At 51.0% G+C, this 15,884-nt stretch overlaps 1 pseudogene; it reads right to left on the bottom strand.

The window, feature by feature from the left end:
- Window positions 1–5,436: 5,436 nt before the first annotated feature.
- On the bottom strand, window positions 5,437–5,530 carry LOC121825538 (U2 spliceosomal RNA; annotated as a pseudogene).
- Between the last annotated feature and the right edge of the window lie 10,354 nt (window positions 5,531–15,884).

The raw sequence follows: 15,884 nt of genomic DNA, 5'->3' as shown, positions 1-15,884 counted from the left end.
TTATTAATAAGACCTTTTAAGATTTGTGCTACAAGTCCTGGGTTGGTCTCTCTAGGAGACCTTAGCCTGGGGGTGTAGATTTTTGGGGATGAGAACTCCATCCTGGGTCTTCTCCAAGTGTCTCCTGAAGGGAAGAGTGTCTAGGCTGAGGAAGGGCAAGGACCAAGAGCTGGCTTCATTGTGAAGCTGCATCTGAGTATGTCCAGTCTTGGAAGCTAAGCCAGGCTGGATGGACCTGGTGAATGCTTACATGGGAGACTTCTCTGATGTCAAGCCTCTACCACCTCCAACCCAGGGCACAGGAGCTGCTTCTCCTTGGATCTATTTTGTATACATGGATCTACTTTAGATGTTGAATCAGTATTAGCATTCATGCACGAAATACATCATCTATTAATTTGGAAGGAATTTAGATGAAACCAAAGTAATGTGCCGAGATGCAAGTGGATATGGGATCTTCACAGTGGGAGTTTGCAGTTAGCCCTTAAGGAGCGAGCTGTGGTTGGTACTCTCTGCCAGCAGGAGATACTGTTTCAACCTCAAAGTTATCAAAGAGAGGACTTAACCAGGCCCCGCCAGGGTCAGAGAGGATGCCGGACAGTCCTGGATATATCTGGGGTCAGCTGTCCCTTGTCTCTGCAGCCTAGAAATCCCAGTGGGCTCCCATCCCATTTTCCACTCCCCCATATGTGCTCACCAGCAGGGAAGGTATCCGAGGAAACTCTCCCTGGGTTGTTGTTTGTGATATGTCCCATCTTAGAAGAGTAAAATACGGCAAAGATGCAATCTGATTAGTCGTGATCTGACACGTTTAGGGACTTGTGGGGGTTTGAGATAGTCTTATTAGGTAGTCCAGGCTGACTTCAAACACACACAGCAATCCTCCTGCCTCAGCTTCCTTGAATGCTGGGATGACAGGCATGGCCTCCAAGCCCAATGTGATGTGATTTGCCTCTAAATAGTTGTTTATATGATTCCCGGTCTTTTCTGCATGTCAGTGATTCTGAGCCCCTGTCCAATCCCATTTCTCTAAGTAATGAATATGCATAACTTGCCCAATTAGGCAGATAGAAAGCTTTTAGGCATTGGCTCTGCTTCCTGGCGGCCATTGCCTCCCTGGGTAAAAAGCATGCACATTCGCCCTGACAGACATAGAGCAGGGGTCTGAGGAGAGACACTGATTCTCCAAAACCGGAGGAGGGCAGCCGGCCAGTGTGCTCTGGTACAACATACCTCTGAACCGCGAGCGAGTGAGCTCACACATACACCTTGTTTACCTGGGTGAAAAGACGCCAGCAAGGAAAAAAAAAGCTCAGGGCAAATAACTCTGGATGATTTATGATTTGTGTATGCCTTCGGCATAAATTAATTACCTTTTTAATAACCGTTTCCTCCCAGGAGAATTATGCTTCAAAATATCTGATGTGGCTGATATTAAAAGAGCCAAGTTCCTGATTACGTGGAGGGAGGGAGATGGGAGAGAAGCAGAAGGCTGAAAGGACAGCCAGAGAGAGCATCCCAAGGTCGACCCCCTTCCCCCACCCCGCATAAGCAGAGCGGCTCCAAAGACCCAGCTGGCTGCTGAGGGTGTGTGGTGGTAGAGCAGGGTTCCGGAGACTAGCTGTTTCACAGAATTAAGTTAAGGGCAGTCTAGCCGAGTCTGAGAGATCTAATTGAATCATCTATTCTCACCATCTATATAGGGGGTCTGCACATCTAGACCTTGCTTGCGTGAGGGGGAATTCTTTTTCATGATTAATTAAATAAAGCACTCGCTAGTGCCCATTATCACCAGGACTCTGCCCATCTGTCCTCGAAGTGTCTGTGTGCCTGTTAACGAGGGACCTGTCAGTGAACTGTCTGTTCTTACCCTCACCGCCGCCGCCGCCGCCGCCGCCGCCTCATCCTTATCACCTTCTCAGCCTGTGTCACTTGCTCTGGGCCTTCGTGATGCCGTCTTGGGAACATGCTATGGCTCACCTCTCAGTGTCTGTGATCACATCTTGCTTTGCTGCGGGTGGGAGCTTAGCTCACATGCTGCCTTCTTCTGCCATGCACAGTAAAATGACAGACAGGCGACCTGTCTATCGGGGCAAGTGGGCAGTTGTTAAGGGGGCTGAGAACTCCTGCGAAGGGTGCGCTCCTATTTCCAGAGTGTTGAGACAGAAGAAAAGAGGGACCAGATCTGACCTTCACTTTGAATCCCTTAAAAATCACGTTTCCGTCGGGGCGGTGGTGGCGCACGCCTTTAATCCCAGCACTCGGGAGGCAGAACCAGGCGGATCTCTGTGAGTTTGAGGCCAGCCTGGGCTAACAAGTGAGTTCCAGGAAAGGCGCAAAGCTACACAGAGAAACCGTGTCTCGAAAAACCAATGTGTGTGTGTGTGTGTGTGTGTGTGTGTGTGTGTGTGTGTGTGCGTGTGTGTGTGTGTGTATACATGTATATATATATCTCACGTTTCCTCTGAAGCTTTTGTAGTGTGGTGCTTCCTTCGGGCAGGATATCTGAGCAGGAAATAGGAAATGACCCTGGGTGGGCAGAGGAGAAGGTTGCCTGGCAGAGGGATGCTCCCATCTGTCTTCAGTCCACGCCCTCTGTCCGGATTTCAGGCCTGTCGTTGTATGTAAGGTTAATGAACACACCTGCCTAAGGATACAGTAGACAGATACTGATGGACGTTCACCACAGAGAGTCGAACTCAAGAAGCTAGGCTTTGTCCGGTGTGGGAGAAGGGGAGGCGGTATCTTTTGTTTGCCTGTTGCTGCTGTGGCAAACACCATGCCAGAAGGAACTTGGGGTGGAAAGGGTTTATTTCATCTGACGGATTGCAGCTCATCATCGTGGGAAGCCGCAGCAGGAGCTCAGGCAGGAATGTGATGCAGAAAGCATGGAGGGATTTTGCTCACTGGCTTGCTCCCTCACACTTGCTTAGCTTATAGCCCAGCCTGTGAGGGATGGTGCCACCCACAGTGGGCTCTTCCAACAGTTAGCAATGTTTAGATGTTCCTGAACTGTGCTGACAGCTGGAGCTAACTGGGAAAGGGGGCATTCGGACATAGTCCCTTTGCTTGAGCTGGAGCTGGAAACCTTCTCAACTGCGACTCAGAGAAATTCTTACACACCTCCTGAACTTGTGTGTATGTGTATGGTATGTGTATGTGGTATATGTGTGTTTGTGTGTATTTGTGTGTGTGTTTATATGTATTTGTGTGTGTTTATGTGTATTTGTGTGTGTATGGTATATGAGTGTTTGCGTGTGTGTATGGTGTATGTGTCTTTGTGTAATGTGTGTGTTTGTATTTGTGTGTGTATGGTATATGTGTGTTTGTGTGTATTTGTGTGTGTATGGTATATGTGTGTTTGTGTGTATTTGTGTGTGTATGGTGTATGTGGTGTGTGTGTGTGTGTGTGTGTGTGTGTGTGTGCATGCCTGCAGTGTCTGCCTACAGGAAACTCTAGCAACCCGTGCTTTCCAAGGCCATCAGGGCATCAGCACCATCACAGTGCAGTAAGAACAAGATCATACAGATCTTAGCTGAGTATTTCAGAAAGATTTAAAAAACGAGACAAGCTTGTCATCCCAGCTACCCAGGAGGCTGAACCAGGAGGAGCGAAGGTTCCTGACCACCCTGGGCTATAGAGACAGGGTTCAAGTTGATCATGGACAATGTACTGAGATGCATTATCAAATAAAAAGTAAAAATAAGGCAGAGGGTGCAGCTCAGGGAACATTTGCCTGGCATGTTCAAGGCTCCTGGACTCAATTCCCAGTGCTATAAAATAATAAACAGATAAATAAATAGGAGATTATTTGGTCTTCACATTTCTTTATTTTGTGCGTATATGGGTGCATGTACTCATATTTACAAGTGGGTGCATGTGTGTGCACATATGTGTGTGTGTGCATGTGGAGGCCAGAGTATCACTCCTCAGGATGCCATCCATCTTGGTTTTTTTGAGACAGTTCCTCTCGTTGTCCTGGAATTAAGCACTTTGGTTCTTAGGTTGGTTGCTCACCAAGCCTTTGAGATCCATCCTCTCTGCAGCTGAAATAACAAGCGTGCACTGCCATGCTCACCTCTTCTTTCCCCCCACATCTTTATGTAGGTGCTGGGGATTGAATTCAGACTCTCCTGCTTGCAGGATGAGCGCTTTACTTCCTGGACTGTCTCCCCAGACCCTGGTTTATGTGTTTCTAAGTAGAGGAACCTGTGCACCAATTCTGAATGCTTCTTATCCCAGCACTAGCCAGAGCCGTAGAGATTAGGGTGAGGCTTCATGTGAAGCATTCTCTCCCCACTTGCAGAATGATATTTGGAGGTCCTAGGCAGATGCCACCCTCATCTCCAGCTGGACCCTTCACTATCACCCACGGTGGCTTCTACCGAGTGAGTGAAATATCGTTGTTCAAGGAAACAACCAGCGATGTTACATCCTCAGTGAAAACATAACTAACTAGCTGAGGACCTGGGTGCCCGGCGGAGAGGCTGTGTTCTGTAAACTGAACCGTATTTGAAATGGTAAAGCAACCCCACCTAACGGGCAGAGGAGGCAGCTTCTGAGCGGACGGCGAGCGATTGCCTCTGGAGATGAGGGAACAACAGTTCTTCGGTGGGTAAAAAGCAAGTGTGGAGTCCTGGCGAGAAGCTTCCAGTCATAAAAGCTGTGAAATTAAACAAATGGGAAGTTGCTTTGAAATACGCTCTGCAAACTGGCAATTTGTCTTTGAGTGTTTCAAAATTGCTCACTGCAAGCGATTATAAAGTACTCTGGCATTTTGTCAAAGTTAGGGCGTCTCCCAGACGTCTGAGAGCCACATGGTGTTGAGGCAGCAGGCACAACAGCTGTGTGTGGGCACTGTGGGTGTGTTGGAGGCATGGGGCCCTTCGATGTAGTCGAAGACTTGGGAACGAGGGCCACAGGTCAGCAATAGGAAGTGAACCCCTCTGGTCTAGTGAACTCTGGAGGAAGAAGGCTCCGCGGGATCCCATCTATTCCTCTCCCGCCTCTCTCAGAATCTGCCCTGTGTAGCACCGATGTTCTACACCGTTCTGGGCAGGGACTCTGTCCCCTTGTGCTACCAAACAGGGAAACAGCCCTGAGCACTTGGCTTTCTGTAGTTCCCCTCCTCTGGTGAATACTTTCTCACATCCCAAAACAAGGAGTAAAGAGTCTGGCTTACACTGGACCACATGTCCTTGGTAGCAGGATGCTTGCTCATCTCTTGATTTCAGGAGGCACACCCTCATCCCCCTTAGCAAGCTCTCCAGACCTTTTACACATAGGCAACCAGGCAGATGGGCATCCAAGATGACTGGCCTTCACAGTTTAGATACATTGTGTAGGGTCCATTTGTTATTAATTCTGCCCCCCCCAATGCTGGGTCTGGGTACAGCCTCTGCTCTGCCCCTTAGAGCTGTGAACCAGCGGTTGGCAAGGTTTCCTGAAGAAGCAGGACATATATAACATATATTAAACTGACAAGAAGAGATAGCATACTTGATCTTAGCCAAAAGGCTGAGAAATGATAATAATTTATATTATAAATGGGATTCATTAGATTGACTAATACCGTAACGGCCTGATTGTCCAGCGGTGGCTGTCTGTGCACTGGAGAGGCTGAGAACCCAGCAGCTGAAGGTTTGGGGCATTCCTAGAGAGTCACTGGTTTTTAGTCCACCTTGGGTGGCTGAAGCAGCTGGAGTCTGATGTCAGCTGAGGACAGCATCAGCATCATCATCATCATCATCATCATCATCATCATCATCAATACCACCACCACCACCATCATCATCATCACCACCACCACCATCACCATCATCATCATCATCATCACTATCATCACCATCATCACCAACATCAGCAGTAGGAGCAGCAGACACACCCTCTCAGTAAAAGGCAAAAAGGCATGGCTACCTTCTCTTTGGACCTCTTTATATCTGGACTGCCTGTTGGGAGATGCTGCCTCCAGAGGATTGTCTCCTTTTGGTATCTCTTAGTTGACTCCAGATCCCTTTAAGTTGATGAGATTAACTATGCCCTAAGTGAAGGAGTTAACCCCCAGGGTCTGCTGGAAACTCTGGCCTTTTGTCACACAGGGAAGCAGAGCTGGAGCTGGCTTCACGGGATATAGATAGTGGAGACAATGGACAGGGGCTGGGGCAGCACAGAGGACCACACAGGACCAAGATGCCGCTGCCCTCCTGGGATGAGGGCAAGGAGCAGGGATGCTGGTAGGACCCAGAAGGCTTGGCTGTGGCTCAGTCTCACAAACCTTTGGTCAGGGGTGGGAATAGTTCTCAGGACGTGTACTGGGCCAGTCTCTGGGAATGTGGCTTTGAGACATTGCCAATACTACTTACTGATAAAAAGTGTGCTCTTGAATCCCACCGTGCCAGCTGCTGAGACTGAACAAACAATGCCCTCTGGATGGAGTGTCTGACTTCTTGCTGGGCCCGGAGCTTCTGTAATTGTGGCTGGGTTCCCAGCAGAGAGGGACTACGTGCTTAGCCTGAGATAGAATCTCTGAGTGCTGTGGCTTCCACTCATTGCTGGGAGAAGTGTGGTCCAGGTGACCCCCCTGAGGGGAGCTTGGGAGCTCACTTGGGTCTTCAGAACTCACCTGGGTCGTTTTGTCTCTCTAACAGCTCCAGGAAAACTTGCTTAGTCGTCAGTGACAGGCATGAATAAAATGTCCCTCACTCCTGGTGTCTTTCCTTCTAACCATTCAGAGTGAAGGAGGACCCGAGTCCTGAACCTGCAACTATGGAGCAGGTGCAGAGCAGGCAGAGGCTTGAGGTGGAGTGGGATGCCTGGTCCTCCTGCGTTTAGACTCTCTTTTTGCCCTTTCCAGCTGAGTCCCGCCTGAGTCAACTGGTCCATCCTGATTCCAGAAACCCAGCTCCAGTGCTCTCTTCCCAAAACCTTGGAGCAGAGCGAGCACCAGCAGGTGAAGAGTGAACGGCGCTATCTTATGGTCCTGCCGCCATGATGAAGATGCTCTATCATGCCTCTCCCTCCCCTTGTGATAGATGGAGATCATTTGAAATCTTTCTTCCCTTAAGTTATTCTGTCAGTCACAGCGACCAGGAAGGAACACATTCAGCCACGGTGCCCAGCATCTATATTAAAAGAAGATCCTTGGTGAGATATATCCCACATAGACACTATGAGTTATCTGTTGTGTTGATTGGCAAGTTGCTTTCTGGTGGCAATTGGCAGGATGTTGTGTTGACTGGCAGGGTCTCTGTTGTATTGATTGGAGGGTTATTAGTCGTGTCGATCGGTGTAACCCTAGAGCTGACTTGCTTTTCTGGAATCCACACTATCCACGGCTTAGTCCACGCTGCCAGCAGCCAGGCATCCATCCTTGCTGAGCTTGGGGACCAAGTGAGCCTCTCCTACTCCCATAAGCGACACTTGTGAGAGGCCATAAGCGACACTCGCCAACACTCGCTGTTGTAAGGGGCCAATGACTTGGCTCTGGGTGCATAGTCAACCTCCTTGGCCCCCAGATTGGCTGAGAAGAGGTGATAAAGTGGGGCGCAGGAGCTTCTCACCCTCTGCTGGATTTGTCAGGTTTTTGGAGGTTAAGGACGTGTGTTAACAGGGGTTTGGCCTAAGATGTCCAACGACCATGACAAAGTGTTTGTGAACATAAACTCTGACCTTGAACTTTCTCAAGTGGAAAGGTGGTACTTGCTGTCGGAGTGTATCAGTCTCTGTTGAAAGGACATTTTGTATCCAGGCCTGAGGTTCCAGCTCTGTGATGAGGTGAGGCGGAGACCTAGCAAGACAGCCAGAGCCATGAGTGGCTTGGCCTGGAGGTTCGGGAAGCGGACACTCACCTCCTGGCCAGTAAAGCCCTGGGCTGCTGATCTCCATGCTGTGCCTCCAAGGAACCCATCCTGGTGTACAGGAGCCAATCTACCCTGGGTTCTGGTTGGATAGGAAACAAAGTTCCAAAGTCAGGGCATGTGAGAGGACAGCTGGAGACACCAAGCCTGGGGTGACAAGGCCTATTCATTGTCCCCAAGATGGAGTTTGTCAGGTCAAGTGTAGCCTGAATGAGGGGCTTCTGCCCACACAAAGCTGGACCTCAGCAGTCCGAGCCTCCCTGGGTCTCAGTGGACCTTGGGTCCTTCCAGAACTCTACTAACTCTTGTCTCTGGAGGACCCCTGCCTGGTCCTGGGACCAGCGTGTTACACTTGCTCCCTGACAAATGCAGGCAGCCTGGGGACTCTAGCTTTCATAGGATTGACTCTGCTTCCCCAATCTGATGAGATGAGGAATACAGCGGGACAGGAGGATCAGGCCTTTGATGGGCATGGATAGACTTCAGATGGGTATTTCCAGCTGGGGTTGAACAAAAGGCGGGCAGCAGGACCTGGAGGCAGCATCCTTAATCCCTCCCGGTAGCAGACATAGCTCCCAGCTCCCAGGACCTTGTTGGAACTCTCCCTCTGCCCCTCGCCATCCATTATACCCTGGTCTCTTTGTGAGTGCCCATGAAGGGTGGCAGCCAGGACACCCCAAAGGAGTTCAGGCCCGGATGTCATTTGACAACAGCCGTGAGCCCAAGGGTCTCATGGACCAGACAGTCCCAAGTCTAAACTGCCCGGGTTGGAATTGATCCCTCACTGCTGGGCCATGTTGGAAAGCTGCTTCAGACGTCTCTGTTCACCTCTGTGTTCATTCACCACTCTATTCATGGAGTTGTGGTCAAGGCACATTCTTCAAGGAGAGCTCAAAGAAGGAAAGGCATCAACAATACCTGAGCTCCAGGTCTTCAGTGAGGGTGACAGATTGCATTGCATGGTCTATGGGGGGCAGGGGGACAGAGAAGTAAAAGGCCTCGTGTGGTTTCTAAGCTGTGTCGATTGCCTCTGTAGGATGGACGCCTCCTGTTTCTCCTCACACCCTTGATAAGTCTCATGAATTAAAACGGCTCGCGGGGAGAAAATAGAGAAGAGATTTGAGCTAAATAGACAAATGACATTCACACACCAGCTTCCTGCTCTGAGCGGTGTTACGCTGTAGTTTGGGGGTGCTCTGGGTGTGTCCACATCTGTCCCTGCACATGCTGCCGAACCATGGTGTCCCCTGTGTCCTGGGGGAACTTGGCATATCTTTTTTTTTTTTTTTTTTTTTTTTTTTTTTTTTTTTTTTGGTTTTTCGAGACAGGGTTTCTCTGTGTAGCTTTGCGCCTTTCCTGGAGCTCACTTGGTAGCCCAGGCTGGCCTCGAACTCACAGAGATCCGCCTGGCTCTGCCTCCCGAGTGCTGGGATTAAAGGCGTGCGCCACCAACGCCCGGCAGCTTGGCATATCTTTAAAGCAATTGTGACCAGCGGTTTTACCCTCTGCACCAAGGATGGGACCAAGTCCATGTTCAGTGTGTGGATACCTACCCAAGTGAGAACTCTACCCCCACTGTGTAACACAGATGCCAAGAGCTCCAGATAGCTGTCCATCTGTCCATGGGACAGGATCTCCTCTAATTGTCTGGTCGGGACTGGATCTGTCTTTGTTCCTCGTCTGAGTCCTGGAAATCAACCTGCAATGTGGACATGCCTTTGAAGCTGAATAGCAGGCCAAAGACAGCTCCTGGCCCAGTATACTGGGCAGCAGGGGCATGCCCAGAGTGTCGAGCAGGGAGTGGACACTCTCCAGAAAGGTCAGAACCAGAGCCTTGGGCTGTACCTGCTGAACTGGGACCCAGAAAGACTGAGGCTCAGAGCCACAATGTCTCAGCCTCAGGAAACAGAGAAAGGCTTGCTTTGAATCTAGGGCACCAAGCAGTTCCCCATCCCCCCACACCCAGTTTTGTCTCAAGGTTGCCTCTGTGGATGATGCCCGCATTTCCCAACTCCAAAAATACTTAGGTTTGAGGTGAAATCGAAAATAAATAGGGAACACAGAAAAAAAAATGCTGACGCCATGGGCCTGGCTCCAGCCCCGTCCATCATCTCAACTGTCCCCTCAGCAGGGCCGTAGACAGAGCATGTCTGTCCCAGGAGCTCTTTGCAGAACCTGGGGCCTCAGAGGGGCAGGGCTGCACACGTGGATGGGTTCCTGAATAGGCAAGGGAGGAGACGCAACCTCAGCCACCTCCATGGGTCCCCGAGTGTCTCTAAGCCACCTCCCCGCTCCCTCTTCCCCATCTAGTCCCTCCAGAGTGTGGGTTGAATCCACCCACTCTTTAGGCATCACTCCATCCATTCCTGTCAATACCCGGGTATCAAGGCTCGCTCTCTCTCTCTCCTCCTGTGATCCCTCCCCACGCAGGGGATGTCAAAGTGCTGTGGGTGTAACAGTCCACATTTCCTCTGCTCCTGGGTCGTGTCTGGTGATGGATGTGTCTGCTCAGGGCCTTCCCTGAGATTCCTTTCCGACTCCTAGGTCGTAGTAGGCGGGGCTTGGTGATGTCTCTATGTCAATCAGCCTTTGCACGGTGCTTTCACGGTCTTCTGGGTGCTGTCCTTAACTTCCTTCTGCTTGTAACACATTTATTTTCACGAGTTACTGTGGTGCAAACATCCTCTCTTTGCTAAGCAGACACCACCTCCTTGGGGCCTCACTGCTGAGTGTCTCTTGTCAGCCCCACACGCTCCCCTCAACACCCCCCAATCCTCCAAGAGTCCCTTGCCCAGGTGGGGTCCCCCCTCCCAGCTACCACAGTCACTCTCGGCATCTAGGCGCTTGTCCCGGCAGCCTGGGTTGGTGTCTCCTTGGCGTTAAAGGGTGAGAACATGTAGCTGTCTTCCTACCTTCAAGGCAGAGATGTCCCCATGTCCCAATCTCTTGCTCTACCTTGGCAGCAAGGAGTGACAGGGCAGTGCACTAATGTCATGGTATGCTTGTCTGTGGGTGCCAGTCACATTGTTCATCTTGGTATAACATCGTGGGGAGGAAGCCAGTTCTCCTCTTGACAGCCAGGGAAGAAGGAGGGATGGAGGGAGGGAGGGAGGAAGGGAGGGAGGGAGGGAGAGAGAGAGAGAGAGAGAGAGAGAGAGAGAGAGAGAGAGAAAGAGAGAGAGCACTTCATGTGTGCTCCCCCTCTTTCTAAAGGTTCCGCATCCCTATAGCACCACAGACTGAGGACCAAGCCTGTACCCCAAGTCTAGGCTTTGGGGGACATGGAAGAGTCCCACCACAACCCCGGCCACGCTGTAAACTGAGGCATGCTGCTCTGAGAATTTGCATCTGGACAGAGAGGAGAGGCTGCCTGGCCTCCCACAGACACAAGGGTAGCGTCTTGTCCCAAGAAGCAACGCGGTCCTTCTTGGTGTCACAGCTGCTGGGTGAGCAGCAGCAGGGACACACGCAGGGTGGACGGACACCTCCGTTCTAGACATAACCTCTCCCTTAGTTTTACTCTGTGACCCAAGGGAGTCTCATCATTCCTCTGAGCATCTGTTTCTCCTTCTGCAGGATGAAGAAATTGACTTGGCCAATTTCTCTCCAATATCAGCGTCCCTGGTATCTATCACTGTCCACGCTCCCTCAGCATTTCTCTTTAGATTCCAACTCCCATTCCAGCTAAAGGGTTCAAAGGAGGAAGTGCCATTTCATCAGTGTGGCAGCAAATCGTTCTTGCCTGGAAGCAGAGGAACCCACAGCAGGAAGCGGAGCGGGTGACTTTGCAGGAAGGCTTGGGAGATGCAGAGCTGGAGCCCACACAGGGCTCAGATTCAGCACCAAGGGTTTCAGGAAGTGAGCGATGGAGGTGGGGCAGCGGTGGTATTCGCGTTGTGAGCCTTCGGTGGCAATGGCGGTGGTGGTTACACTCTCTGCATGTTCGAGCCCCTTTTAACATCGGGAAACCCAGGAGGCCAGTGCCGAGGCCTTTCCTGCTTCACAGATGAGAAAACAGAGAGTCAAGGACACACACACAACCCCATGGGACATGAGTCCATTTGCCTTATTGTAACTCAGTGCAAAAACCATGATTAGAACCCAAGGCAAGGTGACTCTGAGAATCTGATTTTTTTTACACCAATTTCCCATAAACATGCAAAAATGTCCCTGCCTGGGGTGATTGAATTCCTCAGTTATTTGGGTCTCTTTTCTGTTTCCTTTCTATCTGTAACCATGGAAACTTCCCCTCTCCTTGTGGTCAGAGACTCACTCTCCCCGGATGAGGCCCATCAAAGGGTGCTGGTCTTAGCTTGGGCTCGTATCTTCGCCTCTTAGGGTGAGGCGGGTGAGGTGGGTGAGGCAGATGAGGCGGGAACTGTGGCAGTGTGGGCATGCAGTGCCAACTGAGGGGCTAATGTCACTGTTCACCTAGTCACTGCAGCAAAGAGACCATGGGTAGGGCTCTGGTTAGTCCTGTGTGTTCCTGGGATCCAGAACAGGGCCCAGGTCAGAGTTAGGGCTGGACACATATCAGCAGGTAAATTCCCGGCTTTGAAGCTTTCCACGGCTCTGGTTCCCTGGGCTCAGTGGGCTCGCCAGGCTTCTCATTCCATCTGTGGAGGGCGTCATGGTGGTAGGACCTCTGAGCCTCTGTGGGCCCCTGGGATTGTTAGTTCTCTCGCAGGGATCATGGGTCACAGGTCCCTGTGGTGCCATGGAGCAGACACATCACATCTTGGCCCCTCTCACTGATCACCTGCCTCTCCATCAGACGCCAGTGAGCTACAGAATCATGTGGCGCTACCATATGTGCATCCAGAAGCCTCACATGACAGTTCCTTGGCTCCTTTTCCCGGGGAATTAGCAGATCAAAAGATGTGCTTCTCACCTTCTTTCTGTGAGGTGGAGGAGAGGGAGGAAGGAGCGGAGAGAATCTAAGCCTCAAGCTCAGGCTCAGAGTGACCCTCACCAAGGCTCTGGATGCCCAGGCTTTGAGGACAAGCAGCCCCCATCTTCAGGTCAGACCAGTGGTTCTCAACATGTGGGTCGCTACCCCCCTGGAGGTCGAATGGCCCGTTCACAGGGGTCACATATCAGATACCCCACATATCAGATATTTGCATTCTGATTCATAACAGTAGCAAAATTACAGTTACTAAATAGTTACAAAAATAATTTTATGGTGGGAGGGGGTCACCACAGCATGAGGAACTGTATTAAAGGGTCACAGTGTTAGGAAGGCTGAGAGCCACTGGGTCAGACCCAATGCTCCACAGCTATTTATGTGAAAGATCTCAAACTCAAGTAGCCTACAACAGGGGACTGGAACTCACTTGGTTGATTGAGAGCCTCCCAATGATGCTACTTCAGGTCACGGATATGTACCCCCCCCCCAAATCCTTGCTAATAAAAAAATCCTGACCTGACTTCTGTGACTTTTTTATGGTACTGAGAACAATGTGGGTGAGTGAACAAAAAATCCTTCTAGAACCTTCTAAGCTTAATTCAACACCTAGCCAGGGACAAGTAAATAGTTAAGCCCAACAGAGGCTACACGGAGGCCATAGAATGTGAGGAATCCAGAATTAGGGGTGTTGCTTTGAGTCACAGAATCTTTGCATGGTGTTTAGTAGGACCAGAGAAGAGGCCTAACCTGGGTATGGTGGAGACCAGCTCTCTAGGAGGACCTGTCCATGATGAAGTCTTTCACCCCAGCGAAAGATGCAGGGACCAGTATTGCATGTGACCCTGAGTGTGTCCTCCCCTCTTCTGGCTTCCCATCACCCCTGCGGTTCCCATTTTAACTCCTGTAGCTTTAATGCATTCTGACTGCATGAGCTCCCAGGCTGGAATGAACTCTTCTAGCTGGTGGGGTAGAAGTCCGCTTTGATTTCTCCCTGTCCCCAAAAGCCTCAGGAGGATTGCCATCTCTTTCACATCGCCTCTTTAATGAGGGAGCGACCAGTCATGGGCATTTCCATGTCAAAAATAGAATAGCCCTAGGCCAGGTGGGGCCGTGTTCCTATTTGCTTCCCTGGGGTCACCTACATACCTTTACTGTGATCAGGTGGCCTGTCACGCACATCATGCTGCATTTTGCCCATCTGGCATCTGTTTCCTCTGCATCCAGCAATGAAGCCCTGATATTGCTTTGGGCAGCTCCATCATCCCCAAGTAATCATTCCTCTGCTGCCCAGCCTTGTCCACAGGGCTGCCTAGCCAGAGCCCCCGCCGCCGCCCCCCCCCCGCCGCCGCCCCCGCCCCCATTTGGAAAGTGGGGCGGAGAGAGGTTTGAGGCATGCATTTCCTGAAACGGAACAGCCAGCCCAAGCAAACAAATGTGTGGAGCTGACTGGGAACAGATGGAGTAAGTTAAATCAAGTCTCGGCCATGTAAACTTCCCCGGGAGGGGGCAAATGATATTGCTGTACTTCCTAGCTACATCTTCTCTTGGGCATAAGCCAAGTTAACAGTGACCCCTAAGGTACCTCTGCCCAGCCTGGGTAGCCTGTTTGAATCCTGTCTCTCCTGTTCTACCACGCATGTGGCCTCTCCACCTCCTGCCTCAGTTTCCTTCTCTGTGAAGGTGGAATCCCTGCAGGACAATCACAGAGACACTGGGATGAGTGCGGATGTGCAAGGTGTAACCCGGGTCTGCTAGTCTGTGGTGAGTGGGTAGGAAATGTTAGTCATTGTTCCCGTTTGTGGAGCTGCTAAACGTTCTTGTCATCCCTGTGTGGTTCTTATGCCCAGGTAGACGTTGATTCATGGAAGGTTCCACAGAGGTCCCGGTTCTTTATAAATTGTGTCACATTGAAGTAGAGACAGAGATGGCGGGATGTCTCTGATAAAGCATAATTGTTACTTCCGCCCAGGCACCTGCTCTGCCAGACCCTGTTGGGAACACTGTGATCCGTCCCCCGATTCTTGCAGCATCTCTACTAGAGCCAAATCTGATTTTCTCTATCTTGCAGATCAAGGAAGTGAGGCCCCTAGACATCAAATCCCTTGCCCAGCGTCCAGGCAGTACGCGGCGGGGCCGGCAGCCATGCAGGCAGGCTGACAGTCAAGTCTTTACCCTCTGTGTATCTGATGTTTCCTTCCTGCTCACTCCTAATCCTGTCAGACCCGGCCCTCCGTTCTCTGTAGCTCGCTGTACCATGTGAGGAGTCTTGGCCACTTAAGAGCTGGCTAAATCCTTCCTCGGATCAAACGGATTTTGTCTGTCCCCACTTGGGAACTGCCCAACTTCATGTTTTGCTTTGTGTTTCTTGCTCCCTAATAAACATTGATTCAGAGAATTTTTTTTTTACAGAGGATTTAGGCTATGCATAAAGTTTTCAGACCTAAATCAGAGAGACCAAATATCGCTACACAAAGGCAATAGTCCCTATCGCTCATGGGCCGCTATCTGCCTACCCCTGGACGGACAATTACGGTTTGTCAGTTCACTGGGACACATCTCAGTGAGATAGCACTCCAGTGTCCTCCATTTCATTGATAAATGACTGGAGGCTCTGGGTGGCTGTCACGTGCTCAAGGCCCACAGCACTCACACCAGGATGGGCTGGCTGGCTCAGGTTGAGGGAAACATCTAGGCAGCCCCCCCGCCCCCCCCCCCCCCCCCCGCAGCCGATGCTGCACTCTTGGTCATACAGGCTGTGAGCAGCCGGGACTGACGTGCCCGGACCCCTCCAGGAGGGTTTGAGGTTCCCGGCTGAAACCCCTGAGCAAAACAGAAAGCCTTATGCAGAGCTAGTGCTTAGCATGTGAGGGAGCAAGAGGCTGGGCTGAGTACTCCTGGGGACCAGAAGACATGCTTCCCTGATGCTGTGCCTGGCATCTGGGGTGGCCCCAGGACTCCTGTGTTGGAAGTTTGGTTCTAGACTATAGTGCTTCTGGAAAGTGGTGAAACCTTTAGGTATGGCCTGGAGGGAAGAAGTCAGGTTTTTTGGAGGGGGAGGCTAGGAGGTGGGAAGGTGTTTTAAGGGGATACTAGAACCCTGGCTTCTCTTGGTTGCTAT

The sequence above is a fragment of the Peromyscus maniculatus genome, chromosome 23, assembly GCF_049852395.1.
Source record: "Peromyscus maniculatus bairdii isolate BWxNUB_F1_BW_parent chromosome 23, HU_Pman_BW_mat_3.1, whole genome shotgun sequence".
NCBI lineage: Eukaryota > Metazoa > Chordata > Mammalia > Rodentia > Cricetidae > Peromyscus > Peromyscus maniculatus.
The sequence above is the reverse complement of the archived record's forward strand: the minus strand, read 5'-3'. Positions and strand labels throughout refer to the sequence as shown.